Below are 25873 nucleotides of genomic sequence, written 5' to 3' on the forward strand. Positions count from 1 at the left end.
AAGAAAGGGCATACCAGTTTCATCTCGTTGAGTATTTTAATTAATACTCTTGGTGAGGATTTCCTTTAATTGTGAGACTGAAACGGGAAAGGCGTTGTAACTGATGCAAATAGATTATCGTGTTCTGAAATGTGAAAGGGAATTCAAGTGTATGAACATGATTGACAAGAAGCTAAGGGCCTCAATTCAAGTCTAGTATTAAACCAAACTGTCACTCACAAACACATGAAGGAGGTGCGTCCCATATTGATGGACCAGACGAGGCCATTGTAGGCTGACAGACAATCCTCCCTGTGTGTACCCCTTCAATGACGTACCCGGTGTCACACTCATACTCGTATTCAGTGCCAACGGGTACAAACTCGGACATTGTCTTGTTGATAGAATTTGGTACTTGTGGAGGAGAACGGCACACTGAAAATAACGAGCAGGGTGTAGTTAGTACTGATGTGGAGTGAGGCGTAGAGATTAACGAGTTGCAAGTAGGGAGTACTGGGTAGGGTGTATAGAGTGAGGAGTAGAGGATACCGAGGTGCGAGTAGGGAACGGTGAGTAGGGCGTAGTGTGTGAGGAGTAGAGGTTACCGACGTTCGAGTCGGGAGTGGTGAGTGGGGAGTAGTGTGTGAGGAGTAGAGGTTACCGAGATGAGAGTAGAGAGCGGTGAGTAGGGTGTAGTGTGTGAGGAGTAGAGGTTACCGAGGTGTGAGTAGGGAGTGGTGACTAGGGTGTAGTGTGTGAGGAGTAAAGGTTACCGAGGTGTGAGTAGGGAGTGGTGAGTGGGGTGTAGAGAGTGAGGAGTAAAGGTTACCGAGGTGTGAGCAGGGAGTGGTGAGTGGGGTGTAGAGAGTGAGGAGTAGAGGTTACCGAGGTGTGAGTAGGGAGTGGTGAGTGGGGTGTAGAGAGTGAGGAGTAGAGGTTACCGAGGTGTGAGTAGGGAGTGGTGAGTGGGGTGTAGAGAGTGAGGCGTAGAGGTTACCGAGGTGCGAGTCGGGAGCGGTGAGTAGGGCGTAGTGTGTGAGGAGTAGAGGTTACCGAGATGAGAGTAGAAAGTGGTGAGTGGGGTGTAGTGTGTGAGGAGTAAAGGTTACCGAGGTGTGAGTAGGGAGTGGTGAGTGGGGTGTAGAGAGTGAGGAGTAGAGGTTACCGAGGTGTGAGTAGGGAGTGGTGAGTGGGGTGTATAGAGTCAGGCGTAGAGGTTACCGAGGTGTGAGTAGGGAGTGGTGAATAGGGTGTAGAGAGTGAGGAGTAGAGGTTACCGAGGTGTGAGTAGGGAGTGGTGAGTGGGGTGTATAGAGTGAGGCGTAGAGGTTACCGAGGTGCGAGTCGGGAGTGGTGAGTAGGGCGTAGTGTGTGAGGAGTAGAGGTTACCGAGATGAGAGTAGAGAGCGGTGAGTAGGGTGTAGTGTGTGAGGAGTAAAGGTTACCGAGTTGTGAGTAGGAAGTGGCGTGTAGGGTGTATAGAGTGCGGAGTAGAGGTTACCGAGGTGTGGGTAGGGAGCGGTGAGTGAGGTGTAGAGAGTGAGGACTAGAGGTTGCCGAGGTGCGAGTAGGGAGCGGTGAGTGGGGTGTATAGAGTGCGGAGTAGAGCTTACTGAGGTGCAAGTAGGGAATGGTGAGTTGGATAAAGTGTGTAAGTGTGAGACTAGCAAGAAGCAATTGAGACAGGATAGGGAGCAATTATTAGACTTTCCCCGAGGTCAACGAGTAAGGAGAGTCAAGAGTAGTAAGAAGTAACAACGAGAGTGGCGAGTGACGGGTGTGGTGAAATGTGTTGCATATCAGTCGTGGTCAGGGAGCAGAGGCAAATACTTGGCATCCAAATTTGGTGCAAAGATAGTTCGATAATTAGTCTAAATGTTGGTGTATTTTTATTTTCGTTTATACAGCAATGATACCTTAAACTCACTCTTGTATGTTTTAGCATCTTTCGACAGCGCACCGAAGCTATATATTGCTTTGCATTTAGTGACGGAATGGAAAGATATTTGGTGGAATTACCCACGTGTGTCTTCTATTTTACAGCTTTTGACGATTGACGACAGTGATAGAAAATGAGCCAAAATCCCATTTCAGTGGGCTCGTAAGACATATAGAGATTCTCACCCAAGCGTCTACTGATATCAAATATATCAACACAAGTTCATAAAGTAACAAATTTTACCTTTATCAACGAGTGTTGATTTACTTGATATCAGTAGACACGAGGGTGAAATTCTACTTATCATCCAAAATCATTCTTCATTAGTGTTCAATGAAAAATGTACATCTTTGAACACAGCACTGTCATTAGATTTACAGTGCAAAGATGTCATAGCATTGTGACGTCATCAAGTTCATGATGTCATAGGATTGTCAGGGCAATGTGCAAAATCTAATGTCAAAGCGATATCTCCTAGGAGATACCGTCTGATCTCACACAAGCGATATTTCCTGTGGAACACAGTTTTGGGTGATAAATGTTGGTATTGGGTTTGTTTTTCTTAATCGCAATCTTCGCACTAGTCATAAAAGAGAACGTCTGTGTCATCTCATAAACGCCTGACATGCTTGCTGTAAATGAAGTCTACGCACATTTAGGAGTGGCACAGACATACGAAGAAGGAGAAGTGGCGTAGCATTTCTCCTTGACCCATCCACCCTGAATACTGAGATAGACACAAGTCTCGTTCACAAGTATGTTTGTGCCGGTCCCTGCCCGGAAGTTGGTGTAGTTGCTGGCGCCACCCATCAAGGTCCCATCTGCCCACCGCAGCTCTCCCTGCCGGCTATGAAGACTCATCCACTTGTTACTGCGCGAACTGAAACATGCAGGAAACACTCATCCCATCAAACAACACGAGTGAGTGAGTGTTACCCAAAGAAACTTGGAACCTTCTGAAGTATCTAAGTTGTATGGGCCACAAGGACTACTTTCATACAGTGTGTGTGGTTCTACTGTGGACCTATACGTCTAAAAGGAAGGCCGTGACTCCTTTCAGATTATTAATCAAGCTGGTTACACAGTGATTGAACGTGGTTTCTATTTCCGTCTTATCAGCTACAAATACAAGTATATTTACCCCAACAGGAGAAGAAAGTCGTTGAGATCCTGATCAACTGGGGAGGCAAGCAGCCCACCTTTCTGTATACACTCTTGGTCAGGGTTTCGGTCAGCGACTCTCGAGGTGAACAGCTTGTAACACTTGTTGTCATATGCTCGCCAATCATCACTACAGCCAGGTAGATCTGAAACAAGCAGATACAATTTCAAATGTCAGCAATAATGCTACACTAGTAAAATATGACCAGGCCACGGATACTATACACACTTCAACGATATCTGTGAACATATCCGCATCAACATTGAGATTGCTGATGCCATGGTCACCTCAATTTCAAATGGTAGCGGTCAGTCCTTGATCCAGCGGACTCATGTACCTGACAGTATGGTCAAGTGGTAATAATGTGCTCGTGGAAAAGCCACGGGTTCGCTTCCCATCTCTGGAACATACAGTTCCTGCCTCCACTTTAGAATGAATCCCTCCCATGGTTTATATAGAAGCTTAGATAAGATAGTGACATTAGTTCAAACCTGATTCACACGTGGTGACGAAGCTGTTGTCTTGGCCGTTCTGGATAAGCGGCGAGGGACATTTGCACCAGTCATTGATGCAGACTGACTGATTGAAGCAGAGATCGTTCCTCGATTTGCATCCCTTACCACCGATTGGTTGAACTAGATATAAACACATTCAAATCATCAACACCATTGTGTTATCATTGTCCACCACTTAGAGAATACATTCTAGCTTGGAGTGTGTTTAACTACCAGCTGATCAAAACATCATGACAGCGTAATATGACAACAACAAACAACAGACAACAAACATGGCCGGGCGAAATTAGCATTCACACACAGACACAGACACAGACACATAAACACACACACACACATGCGCACACACACATACACAAACACACGCATACACACTCACACGTCTGTGTGATGGTGGATAAGAATGATAGTGACAAGAAATGTTTGTTAGATGTTAATATACCTAGTACAAGTACATTTGTGTTTTGGACCTTCGTAGTCAATGTGTCGTGGGCTGTTTACAGTGAATCGAATCTCTTTTTTTGGGTCGAAACAAGTTTTTAAGAGTAAGATTTTACCCTGCAGCTTATTTATAAGTGCGATGGTAGTCAAATCGCATGTAGTAATCCTCTTCTCGGGAAATTAGAAAATAGTTGCGAATTATACTATATAGACGGTTATACTGGTAGGGAAGGTTCTTTAAGAGTATGTTTGTCACTCCCACTCAGTGTATGATGCCAGTTTAACGAAAACTCATTTACTTTTATAAGTGGAAAACAGCGCATGGCATCAACTGACTTTATCTACTCACTGAGATCACACACGGCATTGCTATGTCCATCCTGGCCTGTCTGCCTGTGTGAGTCACTCGGACACACGCAGTGGTCGTTGATACACTCGGCAATTGATTTACATGGGGATTCAGGGTATGCTGCACAGCCTGGGGAGCCCACGTTGAGCACTAGAAATACATTAACAGGTAACCATAGCAACACACAATCACATGGTTCCTTAATAATCCTGGCACTACATCTTAAAACTCAAAATGATAAAAATAAACTAATTAAATATCATGTGCGTGTTCTGGTGTTGTCTCACAGATCTCGAATTTTCTTCTTGTTTTTTAAGACCGGCAGTCTGATTAAATTTGTGTATGTACCCAGTAACTGACCCCATGAGAAACGATCGAGACACATGAGATACCATTACACACCATTACATACACCCAGCAAGTAATCGAGCCTGGACCAGACAATCGAGTGATCAACAGCATGAACATCGATCTACGCAATTGGAATACGATATGCGTCAACAATGGCAGAGAGTCCGATCACCCGCCTCTTACAGAAGTCGCCTCTTACAAAAGTATGGGTTAATGAAAAACTATTCTAAGCCGGATGTTCAAGGGTCGCCTATTGCGACCATCTTGAGATACTTATGATCCATTCTGACCTTGATGGTCATTGGGAATGTAACGCAATGCCAGATCACCACAGCTTATCACCTGCTGCGACGCTAACCGTACTCGGGCAAGGCATTATAGACATAAATGCTGGGGTTCTGTTCCATGATCAGCTGGTCTTGACAAAGCTAAACAAAAACTTTTCGGCAGATAAATGGCAGCGCAGAGATTTCAATCGTCAGTGTTCCCTATATGGAACACCACAGAAACACATAAAGACAAGACAACTGTTCGCCGGTGTAAATATACATGCAATGGCATGTCAGATGTCCATAATAACATGTAAAGGAGATTAAACAATAAAACAAACTGTTTTACCCTTAGTTTCACACACAAATGCTTGTTTGGCCTCACAGTCCTCATCACTGTAGTAGTGTCTGCTAGCGTAATGACCATCGTAATTCTTTCTCAGCTCTATGCAGTCTTTATTTTCCCGTACGCCATCGATGGAAGTGAATCCGGTTGGCTCAGCTGGGATGATGTGAGTTCCTGGGAACCAGTCTAGTACTGTGATGTCTGTGAATGGATATTGACGCCAACGGTACCAGTGTTGCTGAAAAAGAACAGTCTTGAATAGAAAAGAAATCATAACATTTGGTGCTAACGTTAACGAACTCAATGTATTTCTAATCGTGTGGACTAAAGTATAGTGGCTAGAACAGACAAGAAGTCGGAGTAAATGAATAAATGGAAAAATGATGAATACAGTATCAGCCTATACTACGTCGCACAGTCTGAATGACACATATAGTGTCTGTCTATACTACACCACACAGTGTGAATGGCACATATAGTGTCTGTCTATACTACTGTCACAGACTAAATCATTTCAGTAAATTTCCTTAAAACTTCATGTTTTCAAACGATCTATTTGTTTCAATACAAGTCCAAAGTGTACCGAAATTCTATCCCCTTTGTCTGTGAAATGTATTCAGCAAACATTCGGTATATCCCCTCTTATCATAAATCCCCCTCCGGGCAGGACCCTTAATTCTCAAACGCTATCATTTAACACCTCGCTACGACTGATATGGTCAGTCGAGAGACCATCCAGCTAGACCAACCAGCAAGACCAACCATGGAGACTAGATCATACACAGAAGTGGACGGATTGTGCGTCTAGTCGGGGTGTCGGCCAAGGCCGTCGCTCCACCAACGACTACGTCTACGATGAAGAATCGCCGTCGGACTTCTGAATGTGTGTAAGTGACAGAGCGGGTCTCCACATCGGGGTCATTGGCCACACAGTCCCGGCATGCATTCTGTCACATGTTTACCACTGTGTATACCATTTCGACTGTCATTCAACCGAACGATAATAAAATATGGCCGCTGCTGTCTTCATCTCTACCGTCGACTCTCGTCTTCCCTGTCTCTTGTCTACCATCCTAAGCTACCACACGAGAGCGACCACGGCGGCCGCTCTTGGACACTACGTTGCACAGTGTGAATGGCACATGTAGTGTCTGTCTATACTCCGTCACACAGTGTGAATGGCACATACAGTGTCAGCCTATTCTATGTCACACAGTGTGAATTACATATATAGTGTCAGCAGATACTACGTCTCACAATGTGAATGACACATGTAGTGTCAGCCTATACTATGTCACACAGTGTGAATTACATATATAGTGTCAGCAGATACTACTTTACACAGTGTGAATGACACATATGGTGTCAGCCTATACTATGTCACACAGTGTGAATACACATACAGTGTCAGCCTCTACTATGTCACACAGTGTGAATACACATATAGTGTCAGCCTATACTATGTCACGCAGTGTGAATACACATATAGTGACAGCCTATTCTATGTCACACAGTGTGAATACACATATAGTGTCAGCCTATACTATGTCACACAGTGTGAATTACATATATAGTGTCAGCAGATACTACGTCACACAGTGTGAATACACATATAGTGTCAGCCTATTCTATGTCACAGTGTGAATACACATATAGTGTCAGCCTCTACTACGTCACACAGTGTGAATACACATATAGTGTCAGCCTCTACTATGTCACACATTGTGAATACACATATAGTGTCAGCCTATACTATGTCACACAGTGCGAATTACATATAATAGTGTCAGCAGATACTACGTCACACAGTGAGAATGACACATATAGTGTCAGCCTATACTATGTCATACAGTGTGAATACAAATAGTTAATACACACAAATAGTTGATACATGTTATAGTGAATATATAAAACCAGGCATCATGCATAATCCCTGAACATTTCAGCGATTATGTGCAATGTCTGACTGACTCACTCAGTTTTCACATATTTACCGTACCACATATACGTATATGTTCTGATCAGTAATAATGCCATACCAGACCAATGTCGTTGCCACCAGTCCACACAACCAAATCTCTATCAAAGTCCAGCATATCGACAATAAACTGTCTCTCTTCGTCATCATTGATCTCCAGCAGGTAGCCATCCCTGTTCTCACATGCGTCAGCTGCAGCTGACCAGGTCAGCTTCTCCTCCGCGATCAGGTAGCAGCCGGTTCCCCGCCTCATCCAGCTCCCAGGACAAGGCTGGTCATCTGGGAAGAAGACACCCAAACTCAAACAACAACGTTCGCAACAACTGGTAGTAAATTTAAATTAAGTTGTATTTTTATATGATCTCAAAATGCCGCGAAGGTAGTTTAACATGTTGAGTAGAGCCAAGCACTACCTGTTTAAAATAATGGAAACAACGCTTCTTTCTGTCCAGCTGACACGTGGGAAACAAAGCCTATACCTACCCGGATGACACATGAAAAACAACGTTTGTATCTACACAGGTGACACATGGGAAACAACGCTTATACCTACCCGAAATACACATGGAAAACAACGGTTGTATCTACCCAGGTGACACATGAGAAACAACGCCTATACCTACTCGGATGACAAGTGGGAAACGACGCCTATTTCTACCCGGATGACACATGGGAAACAACGTTTTTATCTGCCCGGAGAACGCATGGGAAATAACGGCTGTATCTACCCGGACGGCACGTGGGAAACACCGTCTGTGACACACTGGGAACAGCGTCTATACTTACTGGGCTGACACATGGGGAGTTGTGTCCACAGTGTGTTGCTCTGACACGTGACGCTGGTGTTGGCTACGTTGATGGTGAAATTGTTACAGTTGTATGTAACCTCAGAGTTAACAGCAGTCGATCCTGGCACCGCGCTAACCGTACCATGAAGTACCGATGTTATCGGAGCACACGCTGAAAGGAATATTATATCAAATGTCTCTCTTATAAGAAATGTGTGTTCGTTCAACACGAAATCATTAGACTGCTCTCCTATGACAGTCCTCAATGTGAAACATGATTGACTTTATATGAAGCATCTTTTCTAACCCAACAGTTTGTCAATTTCAAATTGTCAGAAGAGGTAAACAAGTGGCCTGTCGGTTCACTATCGAATCGCCCGCATGAATCTGCATCGGTGTGGACCGCTTGTGTAATCACCATCACATTGTTCCCCGTGGAATGTCTATATTATCTCTATCTTGGCCTATCCCCTGACATAAAGCTTAAATTGAAGCACAGTAGTGCTGAAAGCTAAAAGTTGTTTCATTTTTCCAGAAGGCATTACCAGATCGTGTCCAGTAGTCCATGGTCGCTGCTACGCCAGTGCCCGCCGTGTCGTTGAACAGCCGACATGTTCTGTCCGATGTTTCAAATCCGTACGAGGTACACTGAGTGTGGCTGAGACACTCTGCTCCACACCAGTCACTAGTGCTGGTCCAAAGACTCAGCATGGGCTCCAAGGATACAGATGCACCGAGCTGGACCGTGGCACGTTCGGGACCTGGAACAAGAGTGTTTGTGTGAACTGCTGTGAATTGATATATGATAGAAATAACCGTACTGACAAACTGGATACTTTCATTAAGTGCCACTCGGCAGGACACACACCGTCTTGTTAAACAAATAAAACATCATCAGGCAGAAATGAGTTTATAAAACAAAACAGAGACACATAGGAGTTGTAGATTTGCGGACTTAGCAGTACTCCATCTATATGCTGTAAAACAATCGAGGCTGGAGCAGACAGTAAGGTGAACACCGATCCGTGTTAACCTAAGGCTTAGGTGTTTACTTACTGCTGACCCTCGAGCACAGAGCTGGTGTTGTGAAGGTGCATTTCTCTTTGAACAATTTAGGCCCCGCCTTGCTGAGTTCAAACACAACACAGTCGCCACTTGAAGTGAAAGCCGGCGAGCTGCTACGTCCATCTCGCCAGGGGAGATAATCCTCCAAAATGTCGTCAAATTCAGCGATACCCTGATCTTCATACTTGGAATTGTTCTTCTTCAGACTAGACCAGTAGTACATGCCTGGAAACATAGGGATCGTGAACACATGTCGGTTAACACAGGAGACTTTGGGCGATTGAAACTGGAAGCAACCGTGACACGCGACCTGAGAAGTATTGTCATTTCCAGTCTTCCATATGTACATGTATATCACAACCCTGATTCTCCAATATCTGTATTTTCTGCTTTGAGGAGGTGAATTAGAATGCACTGTACACTTCGAAGTTTTTACTCTTTTGGAACGTTATAAATGAGGAGTACTCGATAGATAGATAGATAGATAGATAGATAGATAGATAGATAGATAGATAGATAGATTTCACCCTTTTCATTCATCTTAATAAAGAGTACCAATACCATTGTCGTAGCCTCTTCTTGCGTAGAACTGTCTGAGTGCTAAGTCCATCATGTGTGAGATTGGTGCCATGAGGGCACCGCCTTCCCTCTTGCAGGCTGTCATGGCTATATCATGGGGCAGTGAATCAGGAATCTCACTAAATCTGTAGCCGTTGTACAATGTCCCATCTGCAATATTAATGACCGTGTTTTCGTTTCAAAACTCAACGAACAGAATTATTTTCAATGATCTAAGTCATACATCACTTCGTTTCTATTCCATTTATCTCTTTATTTCAGCTTGTGGTCGACTCGTGTGTCATCGACAGGACTTTAAATACCATACAATGCTAAAATAGCTTCGGTAGTGACATAAGAGCGAACACCTTGTGCTTGTACAGCAAGCTGTAGTTGACATACCTCTGTTACAGACAGCGGAAGCGTTGGATCCCACCATTTCGTTGTACGGGTACATGCATCTACATTGAGACGCTTTGCAAGATGCCCGCCCCCGGCACCAACTGTCGTCGTCACACTGGTCTCCAACATGCTGCCCTGAAACAGTCATCAATACACTCAGTTTGTTCAGTGTCCAGCTTCACACTCGAAACATTGATTTATTGAAGTTATTTATGTTCTTGCTTTAAAACATCCGTATATGTAATTTCAACCTGTTTCAAATAACGATGTTGGGTCTTATCACTTTTCTGCTGTATGCCTTGTCACTTCATCGGTGTTAGTGAAACCATGTTATCATTATGCTGCTGTATGACTGGATCATGTTATCACTTCATCGGTGTTAGTGAAACCATGGTATCACTATTCCGCCGTATGACTGTATCATGTTACCACTACTCACTTAACGTCCCATCCCAATAATGTAAAGGACAGCATGAATTCTTCCAACTGCTACTCTAACTGATATGGTTTACGTTTTGTTTCCATCATGAGAAGCGTGTTTGCCAGGGTAATACGTCATACGTCAAACAGAATATGTATAATATATACAGCTGTATTACATACTCTCTTGTTATTAATACACAGGGATCCCGTAATACAATTTATGATGCATAGCGTGTATTCGATAGATTGAGAGAATGCATTTTGATTATTAAGTCAACTCACTCCCTATTTCACATATAGAGTATGTAGGTTGTGAGCAGTTTGTGTCGTCAAAGAAGAACTTTCCCTTATCCGTGCCGTTCCACGTCCTCTTCAGTTGGACACAGTGGCCCGAGGGGTCACCAGCTTCACTATGCCATCTCGTGTACGAGATCTTGTTGTACTCTCGTGTCCAGTGAAACCAAGAATCCTAGAAAAAAGACATTTACAAAGAACAGAACGCTTTTTATGAAGGTTAGGCATTATCTTGGCTGATGCTCTTCACGTTGAATTACACCTGAATGTTGTTGGAAATATCGTAGAGCGTAATATGGATGGATGTTGTGTTGAGAGATATCTACACATTTAATTCATCTCTATATTTTTCCTTCTTTATTTGTGTTCCGTGTAGTAAGTATACAGTGTATTAACTTCAATGGGGATATCATTTTGATTAGAAGAAACTGAAAACAGTGTCATTCCTTTAGGTAGCGCTTTAGAATAATATATTTTGACGCAATTCCCATTGCAGACTCCAAGGGGTAAGTATAGGTCTGGTATCTATCCTTCAATACGGATCGTACAGGCAGTCGAGATCAGTGAAGCCATACGAAATAATAATTTTGTGTAATTCTGCATTTTTATTCTTTTCTCACATCAGCTTGCCTTCGTTGAGTCTTCGTCTATTGCAGCTAAAATCGCTTCAGTTTCTAATACCTTTATTTCATCGGAGGCTCCAATCCAAAACGTCTCATTCTCTCTTCCGAATAACAGCTTATCCACTACAGTCATTTTCGTTCCGTCCTTGACCTCAAGTAAGTGACCTCCAAGTACTTCGCATCTAACGTGTGCAGTATGCCATGTCACTGGACTGTCTGAGAACTGGTAGCATATTCCTTCATGGGACACCTGACCTGACTGGCAATCTCGGACATCTGCAGCAAGACATATATCGTTGACAACAGCGCTCAGCATTACCGTCAATCGTATACCATGTGTAGGGATGACCTACCACCTGCTGGTTTTATTAGACAGAGATGAAAATTCAAAAGTTTAAACAGCCTATCACATTTCACTAAAAGACTAAATTTACACACTAAACAGCATTTCCCCGTCCTCCCAGTGCGTGAGTGAGTGAGTAGGATTACTGCCGTTTTGTCAACTAACAAAAAGATGATAATGTGTAAAAGATGTATATAAAAGCTGAATTATCACAGACAATTGCTGACAATATTTGAAAAGTTATTCATAGAACTACCCAAAGTCCCCTTAAGCCCCCTTGGTTTCAAGGAACCATTTCGCTATAGCCGCCGTGGAGTCATTGTATTGTGACATTCCTGCGGGATGCAACCGTCAGCTTCTGCACGATAGGGACGATCCTATGTCCTAAGAGGGCAAACACGTCTATTCCATGAAGTTCATTTAACCACAGACGGAAAAATTGGTCCGGAAGTCAATAATGCTTTGAGAAGAGCAGAAAGCTGACAAGAGCACCACAGGTCGATATGAAAGCTACCTTCACCAAGGCGCTCTGTGTCATCATGTTATAACAGGAGTTGTGCACTGAAGGAGATAATGGTGACATTGGCAATAGGAATCCTAACTTAACAAATTACAGCGTAATTGAGTTCTTGTTGCTGAATGTCAGCCTAAAACGCATACGACGTAACTATGGGTGACTGAAGCTTTTGTCGATCAGAAGGTGCTACCAAATCAATTATGCAAGAATTGTTCGTCAGTATTGCCTATATTCATAGTGTCACATCATAACTGCATACCGCTTACCCTTCAGTCCTGATCAATCCGCACCTTTTAGCAACATTTCTGTGAGGTGTACTCGAGTACCTGTATTTATGCTTGTTAATGGCAATCAATTGCCTATAACGCGACAACATTAATGCCTGGGCCAGGGGTCAGTTATATAAATGATTAACGATGGAAATTAATTATGGACTTAAACACCTATCGCCATTGTATTGTGAAACAAATTCAAAGCGCTGTTCTTTAGTTGTGAGACACAGGATCTCTGAACTTTCACACAGACGACGTAATTACATATATTTCTCGTTCATCGATAACTTGATTATCTGGATTGTTTACAGGACGCATGGTAGGAGTACTGCTGTGCCGTGTCAGGCAGCCAATACTATAGTGTAATTTTTTTAGGCTTGTGACTGGTGGGTGATACCGGTGGGGCAGGGCATGCTCATCCCTTTCACGAATACCTGGCCTAACGACTGAGGTTTAGTAGTCCATTCATACATTTTCATTCCGATTTGCCCTTCACACCAAATGGCCTTTCTGTGGAGAGTGAAGACGAAGAATTCGTTTGCACTGCCGATTGGTATTCAGTTCGTATTTACAAGTGCACTTTTCATATTTTCGAGTTCTACCAATTTTCAGAGAGTGTAAAATCTATATCTCTGAACTTAGGCTTCCTTCCCCATTGTAATATTATTTGTGTCACCCTTGTTACCTACTAGCACCGGTAAGAGGGTGAAGGAGGAAGTGCGTGTCCTTACTAGAGATACAAGATGGGTACTCGGTCCACCTTCCGTTCGGCTGACAGGACACAGTCGAGGTTGTTGCTGTGAAATCCGCTTTGCAGCTGACGTTGTGGACATCACCGATGTCGTTGCTGAGGCCGTTCATATTTTTGCTGTTATCCGGAACAACAAGTGTTGCACATCCTGTACGGGAAATGGTTAACAGTTAAAATCGAGTGGAAGTAACTCGTGCAACGGATATAAATGCGGAATGTAATAGAAGACAAAGTACGTAACTGTTAAAAAATGCCAATTCAAAAAATAAAAGTGAATAATTCTTATAGCAAAGAGAATATTGGTCACTATCAGCAGAGAAATTACGATTATGCATGTAGCTTCAGAAACGAAATGGTTTAGAATCTTTATACATTCAGCGTTAATTTCAGCAAAGATTGTTGGCGTTAATGTCCGCATCAAAGTGAATAACGACTGGACACGTCACTGACGTAACATCTTTTGTGGACATCATCTACGAAACACAGCCTATGTCAGATCAACTAAGATTGGGTTTATCCCAATTTGTTAGTTTAACGCCGCAGTCAGAAATATTCCAACTATATGTCGTCGGTCTGTAAACAATTGGGCCTGGAGAAGACAATGCAGTGATCAACATCAGGAGCATACATCTATGCAATTAGCATACGACGACATGCGACAACCAAGTCACCGTGTCCGTTAATCGCCTTTTACGACTGGAATGGGCTGCTGAAGAGTTATAACTTTCATTTAAGGGAGCTATTACAGTTATAGAAGTTTGAATGTGAAAGAAAACGAACTGTATGCAGGTCGCAGACGATTCCACATCATGAAACTTAGGCACAGTAATATCAGACATGCACGGGATCACTAAACACCGCTGTATAAGACACTCGAGTTGAGAGGATATGTTTGACGTAATTACAGGATGAAGTCCGTAAGGAGCTTAAGGTAATAATGGAGGTATATGTGCAGAAAACGTCGTATATGCTCTGGGTATCATGGTTACTGTCTCATCAGCTCTAACATCCAGGTGCATTGCCAATGACTTGAATCAGTCCAGTGGAACGGTTGACGTAATCGATATTCATTCATGTGTACTCGTAACGTGTTTACTATACTAACGTTTTGTCCCTGAATATATGTAATATTGATGATATAAAATAAACCCATTTAAACTGAAAAGGAAATCCAGTGAGTTCGGGGATGCAGGGGGAACTTTTGGAACTAGAACATGGAGAAATCCAGACTTGCTTCAGTCAGAGATTTAGCATTTCAGGGAGGGCTAGGTAATAGGGGAAATAATGTTGTTTAGGGATTGTTACACAAATTACGTGTTTACCAATATCGATATTCGTATTTCCTACTTCTTACAGCTGAGTTTGTTGATATTAATTAGTTTCTGGTGTAACGAGTGTGTATTTTCTGTACATTTTGTTATTAATTAAGTAATAAGTATTATTGGGTCACAGCATTTAGTGTTTTGAATAATAATTATGATGGGTCATATTTCGTTTTAATAGATGGTCAACACGTTTAGGATTCTGGTTTTCCGGAATTTATCTGCTCCCTGTTTTCTATGTGTTTACTTCCGGGAGACTTATTCGAGGGCATTCTACAGTGTTGACGATTGCTATATGTGCCCGAACTTTCGGGAAATGACTTAGTATATATAAAGGCTGGTTGCCGTGTTGAGGGCGACACTCATTCATATTAACTGGAGGATATACATCACTGCCAACGCTTGATCCTCAAAACCCGTCAACGCCTGAATCTACATTATCTGCTGTCAGACCGATCGCTGTGTTTACGTTCCGCATAGTTGCATCTCTCTCGCACTAAGACTTTGGTATTGTATTTTGTATTTTGCGACCCATTGACTTAGATTATGTCTCACTTGTATTGTATTTGAAATCGGTATTGTGAAATTGACTTGTGACTTTGTATACCTTGCTCACGTTGCATAATAATACAAAATTCGAATGTCTTTGTTTTGTTTTGCTGGATCACAGGGGATTACTTACATCGTTTGTGACGGCAAATTCCTCTCCGTAACAAATGGCACAATAGTATTCTCTGTCGAATTGCTGCACTTAAGAAATATGATATATGTTTCCCGTCCTTAAGGACATTGAAAAGAACTATCTATGCATTTTCTTTAGTCCCTTGTGAATGGAAGTAAATGGAGGTTCGTCTGATTAATGAGTATATCTTCATCTATAAATTACACGCAGCTCCATGTTCTTCAAGAAATCTTTCTAGGATATGGGTCTGTGCAGGCGTTCAGATAATGACGATATTGCGCAGTATTTTCATGAGATTCCTGTCAACAGTATAGTCGGATAAAAGACAGTGTTGGCCCGGAGGTCTATAGTGCAATTACAGTTTGATCGAATTGCACGTGGTGCTAATATATAGTTCCCACAAGACCTATCTCACACTATGCGATAGGTGTTGTGGGAGTTCAAAGATTCACTAAGACTGTAGCTGTCTAAGCTAACTTCTAACACAAAACGTTCGTAGTGCTACATTCATATGGCTTTGATAAATTATAGAAGTGACATTAACCATTGATTGCATCGCTGCTACATTCACGTGCCTTTGATAAGTTATAGAAGTGACATTAACCATTGATTCCATCACATTCTCGTCATCAGCAGATAAATATCGACTTCTCTTTGTCCTTGGGGTGCAGGCGACATTTTTTGTTTCCATTTATGACAAACCGGAAGTAAACAGAAAGCGGAATAATGGATGCACCATGGAAGCTGACCAGGGACGTTAACCACACTGTTAAACTTTAACTGCGACGTTAGTTAATGGCATGATTAACCATGTTTTGAACAATACATGTTTAACGTTCGGTTAGCTAAGTGTCGGTGAAGGATTTAACCGACCGTTAGGAGTTAACCTGCAGTTAAGATAGGTTGTCCGTCGTGCTCAGCTGATCGCGGTGAAGGCACGGTGCGCTATAGGGAGAGACTAGGCAATTTCGGTCCCGTGACGGTTGTTGACGTACTATGTTGTTGTTCATCAACCCGGGTGTTATCACCATAAAAGACTGATCTGATCTTTGTTAATATTAACAAAGAGGCTATTGAACTAGTCTATTCTGGACATAATAATCGCAACAACAAGTTTGGCATCTGAGTCTTTGCTGAGATATGGCCTGAGTTTTCCAATGTTACGTAGATGGTAGTTAGCTGTCGGACATACTCGTGTTATGGGATGATTCATCATCAACTGCCGGTCCAAACTCCAAGATTTCGCACTGTTTCTTGGGTTGAACTGCTGCACCTTCTTTGTTCAGATGTCCTATGTCACCAAAGGTTTTAATTAGTTTTTTAGGGCCAAATAGAATGACTTCTGATTTTCCTGGTTCAGTTTGAGCATGTGAGAACTCATCCATTTCTTTACATCAGAGCAGCAGTGTTCGAGAACACGTGATGAAGATTGGACGTTGGGCCTTGTGAATAAGACATAGAGTTGATTATCGTCAGCATATTGATGTTGATTCACATTGTGGTTGTTAGCAATAGTACTTAGTGACCTCGAAGAGTGAAAACAAAATGGGTCCTAGAACTGAGCCTTGTGGAACACCACAATCGAGATTGAATGTGGAGGATCTTGAATTCCGTACAGCTAAACTTGCGACCTATCGGTAATGTATGGCGTCAGTCAAGCATTGCCGTATCAGTCATGCCTAGGTCATGCTGAAGTATGTTCAGCAGTATTCCGTGGCCCACTGTGTCGAATGCCGCAGAGAGGTCAAGTAGCACCAATAGGGACATCTTATGGTTGTCCATTGCAGTGGGAGTGTCAGTGTGACTCTGAGTAAGGCTGTCTCTGTACGGTGTCCGGTCCAGACTGAAACTTCTCGAACATGTTGATAAGATGATCTTGTATACGGACAACAGCACCTTTCTCCAAAACTTTGGATAAAAACGGGAGATCATACTGGTCTGTAGTTTTTCAGGACGTTGCCATCAATACCTTGTTTCTTCAGGCTGGGTTTCACAAGGGTACATTTGAAGGAGGTTGGTATCTTACCTGTAGATAAGGACAAGTTAACTATTCTTGTAATGACTGGGAGTAGGACATGAAGACAGTCAAACAGCAAATGGGTTGGGATCGTATCGAGTCCACAGTACTTAGGCTGCAGCTGCTTAATAAGCTTCAACACTTCCTCTTCTGAGAAGGAAGATAACTCTGTCAGTGCAGGAACAGGATCAGCTTGAGTTTTCTCTGGAGAATCCACACATCTCTCCTGCGTGAGATGGAAGCGAATTGTATCAATCTTCTCTTTGAAGTACTGACCAAGCTGCACTGCAATGCCAACGCCTGAACCGATTTGTGCAAGCCATCTATTGATATCGAACTCCCCCCGGGATCCGTGCAGTCAGACGGGATGCGGCAAAGCGGCTTTCGTGCTGGACCTGCTGGAAGGATACTTGCGGGACGTGTTCGATCACACCGTCATTCTCTGTCCCACACTGCAAGTGAACAAGACGCACGCGGAGAGAACATGGGTGAAGATGGACCCGGACGTGTTCGATCACACCGTCATTCTCTGTCCCACACTGCAAGTGAACAAGACGCACGCGGAGAGAACATGGGTGAAGATGGACCCGGACGTGCACAGGGTAGATTCCGGAACGCGTCTGCAGGATTGATTGGCCGCTTATCTCAACAAACTGAAAGGGGAATCAACGCTGTTCGCCCTAGACGACTACAGCGCCAACAAGGACATCGTGAGAAACGAGACATGATGTCGTACTTAGCCGGCACATACAAATCCTTATGGTACAGGGCAACCATGTGGCGCACGGGTCGTTTCCTTAGCTCTGTTAGGATCTACTAACCGTAGACGTTTTGCTGATGTCAAATTGATTGCTAAGTATGAATTTATTATTCCTGCATGCCTCGGGAGTGATTTGTACCGGGAGAGTAAAACATGGCCCAAAATACCGAAAAAGTAGGGGAATCCCCGAAATGGCAACCCTATAGCAGTGAGAAAAACCATTCGCCCGAGACAACCAGTTCTAGGACTGATCAGCATTGTAGTCTCCCATGTCAGTGACGCCACTGACACACAATATGGCCACAACAGCGAGGGGGACGTGGTTGGTTTAGTTGCCTCTCGGAAGGCGTCCTGTTTACAGACGTCGTTGAGAACTAATCACTAGCAATTTAACAGCACAACGTTACACGGGAGGAATCCTTCGACCACGAGACCTTCCCATCATTCAACCAGCTAGACGTCATTTAACACGATAACTCCTTGCCCCACACGACAACACTGAAAACGGCCTTTTTAAAAAACGCCAGTTTTCAATGTCTCAAGATCTCAACCCCGTCGAACGTGAAGGGATGCTCTTAATCAACCTTTCTGATCACGTCAACAACAGTGAACATTCCCGCGAACCACGTACACAAGTCGTAATCCATGAGGTGATGGTGCGGGTATTGAGTACAGATGACCTTCACACTGACATTCGATAGATTTACGTGTGTCTTGATGACCCTTAGTCGACAACAATGCCTGATGCCAAAGATATGTCACAGTCTGTTGATTTTTTATCTATCCATAAAGTATGCATCTGTAAACTACTTTTGAGTTTGACCATGTTTGCAAATAGCACAGTTCGATTCACGCTCAAAACACCTGATCCATTGATCAATACTCACTTGCTATTGTCTTGGTGACATTCTTATCCGTCTCCACCTTGGGGGTGTCAAAGAGATGGCATGTCTGTGTGGCGGCCAGGTAGGTGTACGTGACACACGTAGTCCTCTCCACACACTCATGGGCACAGGAGGCAGATGTCTCGACGTCCGTCAGTTCCAGTATTGGTGGAGCTGGTTGCAGATCGGGGGAGGGGTCTTCATAATCAGTAAACAGTATCTGGGCTGAAAAGACAAGAAAAAGTGATGACAAAGACACGCTATTGTCTGTCAATAGGTTTATCCTCCTTCCCAAACTATTAAGTCTCGGGTATTTTCCGTATTGCTACAAGGGTTGGTTTAGTGTCACAGCACTAGTTACTGTGACCGTCTCTGTTGTATAATAATGACCCACAATCACTTGTTCCATTTATCGAAAGCTAAACAGTTGCTGATGCATTGTTAAGACAATACTCATTGACTCATCAGTAGTTTACAAAATACAGTGATTTATCACCACATAACTGCAAACGGTATTGTGAACAGGGGCCAGAGTGATGCTCAAACATTCTTTCTATATATTCGATTGGACACTTATTTGTGTTGGGAATTGACACGTATGCATGATGCAGCTCTAAACATTGTGTGTATAGATACTTATAGGGAGTCAACGCATTGTACTCTTAGTCTACTTTTGGTTAGTTTACAATGTTTATAAACCACAGTAACTATAATAATATTTTTTTATTCGCCCGTTAGTGTTATCCGTCCACTGTAACGTTGATTAAAAAAATAACCAGAAATCTGTAGGTAGATGTTCTTAATGATAGTTTCATTGTAAAATGAATAAACAATTTGGTTTACAAATCATTTAATCATAATGTCAATAGAAAATAAAAATGCATACAACTTCAGTTACAATGACAGTGTATGGTAAAACAAAAGTGGTACTGACAATAACGTCAGTGATAAAATCATTCACCTTTACAAGTTTTGAAAACCGGCATGATATCCACGTTGAAAATATGGATCTTCATAGACTGTGTAGATTATTGGGTTTTATGTAATTGGAAAAGACAGAGAGCGGTCGTCTTGATTTTTTATGAACAAACCTACAGGCATTTCGTAACTAAGGTGGATTATTCTGGCCTGCTGGAAACAATCACATTACTATTTTCTAAATAAAAGAACCACAACACCAAATCTGTTTTTTTAATCTCAGCAGAATCAACGCAGTACAATTGCACCATTGTATTATACTGAACAGCGCATCAGTTAGCCCTGTACGAGGATTCGTAATTTAGGTCACAGACACCGTCGTATGTTTTCTGCCGTAGATTATCATTCAAAAGTATTAAATTTGGCATCTAATACCATGTATAGTGTAAGCGTCCTCGTGTGATGACTATAATTGTTCAGGGCCAAAGAGTTCTATATTACACTATACATGGTCGTAGTGCGAACTGTATATCTTAAATAATACAATAAACAGCAATATACGAGGAATATGTTTTGGTTGAATACTTATTCAGCATTACATTCTGTGAAGAGAGGAAACCATTTGGCTAAAAAGCTTTCAAAATTATTCTTTCTTCTGGAAATATTTTTTCAATGATGTCTTTCAATATCATTTAGCAATTATCAACTTTGCAAATATCTCTTTTAAAAGAAGATTGTGTTTTTCGGTAACGGATGCTTCCCTAAAAAGCCAAAGCGAGTTTTTGTCAAATTAGGTTCTTGGATACGTTTCGTGGATACGATACGTTTTCCACTGCGAAAAGTTTTGTTTTCATCATATTACTGGTATACATAGCATAAGGTCTTACAGAATCATTACAAAAAGAACATGTTGTATTGTCAAGAAAATTCATTATTTCTTAGTACATACAATTCCGTGCAGATATGTATACTGACATGATATGTATATAATCTATCAGTTTCACATCCGTGAATATCACATACATCAGTCTGCAAATATCAAAATGTAATATTAAAATCAATAAAATCAAATAATGTTTTCCATTTTCGCCACATAGTAGGTTTAACATTTTCAGATAACAGTTAATCAAAGAATAATCGTAAACCTTTTCTTGGGGACATGAAATCATGTTGAGGAGAATTTATATCGAGGTCTTTGATTTTTTTTCTCCATATTCCTCTATTTTTTTCCAAGACTCATGTAAAATATACATGTATATACACATATCCAAGATCTAGGTGTGTATTTCTCATTTAAGATTTACAAAATCATTAAAGCCCATGTTCATCACAAACATCTTTGATTGTTAGGATTCCACTATTATATATATTGAGTGCAGATAACTTCATGGTTTTAACAAATGTCTTAAAGGGGCACTCATTCGGAGTGATTAATGTTTCTAGGCAAGCTGCAAGTAGGTCAGTACCTGTTCCCTTGACCGTGACGGACACGGGTACTGGGCTGCTGTCCACATTGGCATAATTTCTTCACCCTAAAGAGCGAGAAGGGTGGATGTCCATCACAAGCCTTTATTTGAAAATATCCCTGGTATTTCTTGTGTGATTGTAATAAAGTATCCTAGCAGTGCGGGGTTTTTTATTACCTGGATGGTATAGTGACTGATCCAATTTTTGTGTTTTTAACCTCGATATGTAACCATGCCATGCGAAAATTCGATTGATTGGAAAGCTTTGTATTTAGATAGTACGACGGTTGGTCCAACTTTCAAGGTAAAAATCATGAGTAATGTTTTGGTAACTACACCCCTGGTATATGTATGGTGATAAAAACACACATGTGGTTTATTTGAATCCGTAAACTAATAACAACGACTTTGCCATTGGTATAGAAATCTGAAAGTTTTCGTAGGTAAAAAACTGATTATACCTATTTACCCAAATACACAGCAAATGCTTATATGTATTTCTTATGTACCAACGAAGCTCCGTTGCTATCCTCAAAACAGCTTTGGCGCAGAAGAGTTTTCAGGCTGCATGCAACACAGCGATTTCTTCTCCCTTGATGTAATCCGTGTTTGGTGGTATAAACCTACACGTTATTTGTCATCATTCAGTTGATGGTCAGTTAATGAATTTATAACAGGCGTAATTAATGGTAACACAACTCATATTACCCGACAAAGGTTGCCATTTGGCATTTCTCCTGTCTGGAGTAAATACTCAGAATTAAAATTTAAGGTCTGTAGTGGCAGTGTATTACATGTTATATAATATGTGCATGTAAGTGATGCAAGAAGGTTTATCGGCTGATCTGCAAAAGCAACCATCGGTCAAAGGATTAACCGATAACACACTGAATGATTAATTACATTTATCGTCCACAGCGGATATGGCTGTGTTTATCTATGTAGATTTACTAATCTACACTGACTACACCCTATACTCTAAGTGCGAGTTTAAAAACAACATCCTTCAAGGAATTGACAGCCAATACGTTCATTGATTGCTGATTATTGGCTTACTAAATTACTTGGAATGGTGGACATCATAAAAAATTAGTTGGCAGGTGTGGTATCTTGGGTGACCAGTGAGACAATATACCAATGTGAAACACCTGAAACAATGTACTGCTTTTTCGCATATTAAACGTTGATAGACACATGACATAGAGCAGGATTATCTACCAGCTGCATATGCATGGCATATCGTTCTTTTATGTGGATGTTGATGAATACATTCTTGAACAAGGTAATAACCTGACATCGTTGCTATAACTGTAGTCTGTTTTAAACTTGATATTTGTATTTAATGATAATAAACTAATTATGGTTATAAGACAAAATATAAAGACGTACACTGACTTCGTTATTTTGCAGTCGTAACAGTGTTTTACCACTGGCATTTGTTTTCAATAAATAAAACTGACTTCACCTTTGTTGATCAGTATATATTTAAACTATCAATTGCGCGTAAGGGTGGCGCAGCAGAGGTCACGAACCAGTAACGAATTCTGAGATATCTCTCGGGAGAAAACAATAACAAAAGGAACAGCCAGTCCGCGGAAATTGGTCTGCACTATTGTCCCTTTAATAACCCCTATCATGATAGCCCCCCATTTTATAATCTTTTCTAAAAAGGTGCTCCTTTTGATTTTGTCATTCCAGCTGAATTTTTAAAAAAAAATGTTCTATGAAATCCTAAGGATAGTTTGCTAAAGTGTTATAAATGTGAACTAATCTTGAAAGAGCCAATGTCTTGACAGCAGTAATATTTCAAATCAAAGCCAAATGTGCTTTAGTCCAAATTGCCAGTAATCTATGAGTTTCTTCAAGTCTTTCCTTTGTTAATCATTAATATCCGGAGTAAATGTAATACCTAATACCTAACACTTTATTTTGTTTTCTTTGCCATGCAATATTCAAGCCTTGACAAAGTATATCTCTGCTATACGATTTTGAGTCAATCCAGATTACTTCTATCTTATCTATGTGTATCTTTAGACCTGGCATATAGTAACATGTATTAAGTGTGCCATTAGCAGCATATACATGATGATGTGAGATATCCAAACATAATTCAGCATCATCTGTTTAATTACATAATGTGCATTCTTGATCATCAATTCCAGTACCCGTTTTAGTTTCAAGTTCAAGTCTTATCAGCAACAAAAAGAAATATATATGGAGATACGAGGGGATGTCAATAGGTTTTGAGCCTTGTATAGAAAAACACAAAATATTGGTATGAACCACATTTATTTTTCAACATAGTCCCCTTGTGAGTCAAGACACTTGTTCCATCTTTTCTGCTAGGCGCTGATGCCATCTCTGTAGAAGGCGCCATTTTGGTCCGAAAACCAAGCCTCACTAGCAGCAATAAGCTCATTATCATCCTGAAATCTACGACCACGCAAGTGTTTCTTGAGATTTGGGAACAGATCACTTGGTGCCAAGTCTGGAGAGTAGGGGGTTGCAACGCGAGAGGTGTGTACTGGAGCATTGTCTTGATGTAGAAGAATACCACGTCTGATCTTGCCCCGGCGCATCTTCTTGATTGACTGTCGCACTTGCCTCAACACGTTTGCGTAATATTCCCCATTCATTGTTCTTCCTTTTGGTAAGTAATCGATGTGGGTGCCGCCTTTGCTATCCCAGAAAACTGTCGCCATTACCTTCTGCACTGATCTGGAGGCTTTGAACTTTTCGGTCCAGGGAGAAGTGACATGTTTCCATTCCATGGATTCTTGTTTGCTCTCAGGATCATAGTGGTGGATCCAGGTCTCATCAGAGGTTACTAGCCTAAAGTGAAAATCTTCTGGATTCTTGTTGTATCTGGTTAGCATAGCAGAGTTTCTTATGGTGACCCTTGTTTGCTTCATTTCATCTGTAAGCATTCTTGGCACCCATCGTGCACACACCTTAGACATGACGAGATGTTCATGAAGAATTGTCTCGACGGATCCGTGTGAAATGCCTGTGGTCTCCTCTGACTCGTGGAGTATGATTCGACGATTTTCAAGCACACGTCTATGCACTCTGTCAATGTTTTCCTTACTAATGCTTGTTGTTGGACGACCTGGACGGGGGTCATCTTCAAGACTCTCTCTACCATGCTTAAATTCATTGACCCATCGTTTGATGGTAGCAGATGAAGGGGAAGACTTCCCATAAACTGCTGAAAGCCTTTCTTCAATGTTCTTCGCCGGGTTTCCTTCAAGAACTAAAAACTTAATTACTGCTCTATACTCAGTTTTATTCATTTTCACTGCCGTGAGGGGGGTCTCTTTCTGTCAATGTGAGCTGTTCAATAACTTCTGAGAGTAGGATACCAAAACCAAAAATCACATCAGCTACATCCCAAGGTTCAATGTCGTACCATAGGTTGTGACACCTGGGTGTGAAAAATGCTCAAGGCTCAAAACTTATTGACATCCCCTCGTATGTTATCCCTTGCCTACTAGCCCGTTGGTTTAGGAAGAAATCAGAGTGATTCCAATTCGGTATAGTAATTTTTAATCGATATGAGATACACGCACTTAACATTTTATACATATCTTTAATAAAGTAATTTGTCTCCGTTCTTCAATAAGGTCATATTCTTATTAGCTTCAAGTATACAGGTGATACCTCCTCTCTTCAAGGTAAGAAGAAGAAGAAGGTATTTGTTCTTGCATCATCTTTGAGAAATATAAGAAACCCAGACTTTAAGTTCTTTCCAGAGTTTAAAGAAATCAAGTGGAAATCAATCTTCGTGTGGCTTTAATTATTTTTCATGCCTTTTATTTCCAACGATATTTTATTTATGTCTATCTCCTTTCCCAGTTTGTCTCAGAGTTGGTGGTTCGGATTTGGAGTAATCACATTTTCTAAATGAGCGTCAGTCACATAATTCTCAGCGGAAGAAAAGAGGTTTTTGAAATACTTCTTTGCATCGTAGTAATTTCCTCATTCTCGTGTTAGTTGTAACAAATGTATATACTGATTTGCGGACATAATTCCTATTGTCTAAATGACAGTGTATTGTACAGTGTTCATGGTGTTACGAAGGAATATAAACAAAAACATGTGAGGCATTTTCAATATCATCCTGCGCATTATCCAGCACAAGCAATGTAACAAATATACTCGATAGTCAAAATTAATTAAATACGGTGTATGTATGTGCCTATCCTTAAAGGGTTTGGTAGGCTTCCTTCTATGAAACACATGCTTATAGTTCGACCTGGCCAGAATCTGCACATGCCAAATACAACCAGTGCTATCAATACGGGTGTTTACGCGCCAAAGAGACAAAAACTCATTGTGGTATTGATTATCAAGGTGTGTAGTCCTGTGGGGCCATGTACGTGTGGTAATTGTGAGACCATCGGATCCCCAGAGTGCTCATGCCAATTCAACGAGAGTGCCTTTGAATGGTTTACTAGAA

The sequence above is a fragment of the Haliotis asinina genome, chromosome 5 (assembly GCF_037392515.1).
Source record: "Haliotis asinina isolate JCU_RB_2024 chromosome 5, JCU_Hal_asi_v2, whole genome shotgun sequence".
Taxonomy (NCBI): domain Eukaryota; kingdom Metazoa; phylum Mollusca; class Gastropoda; order Lepetellida; family Haliotidae; genus Haliotis; species Haliotis asinina.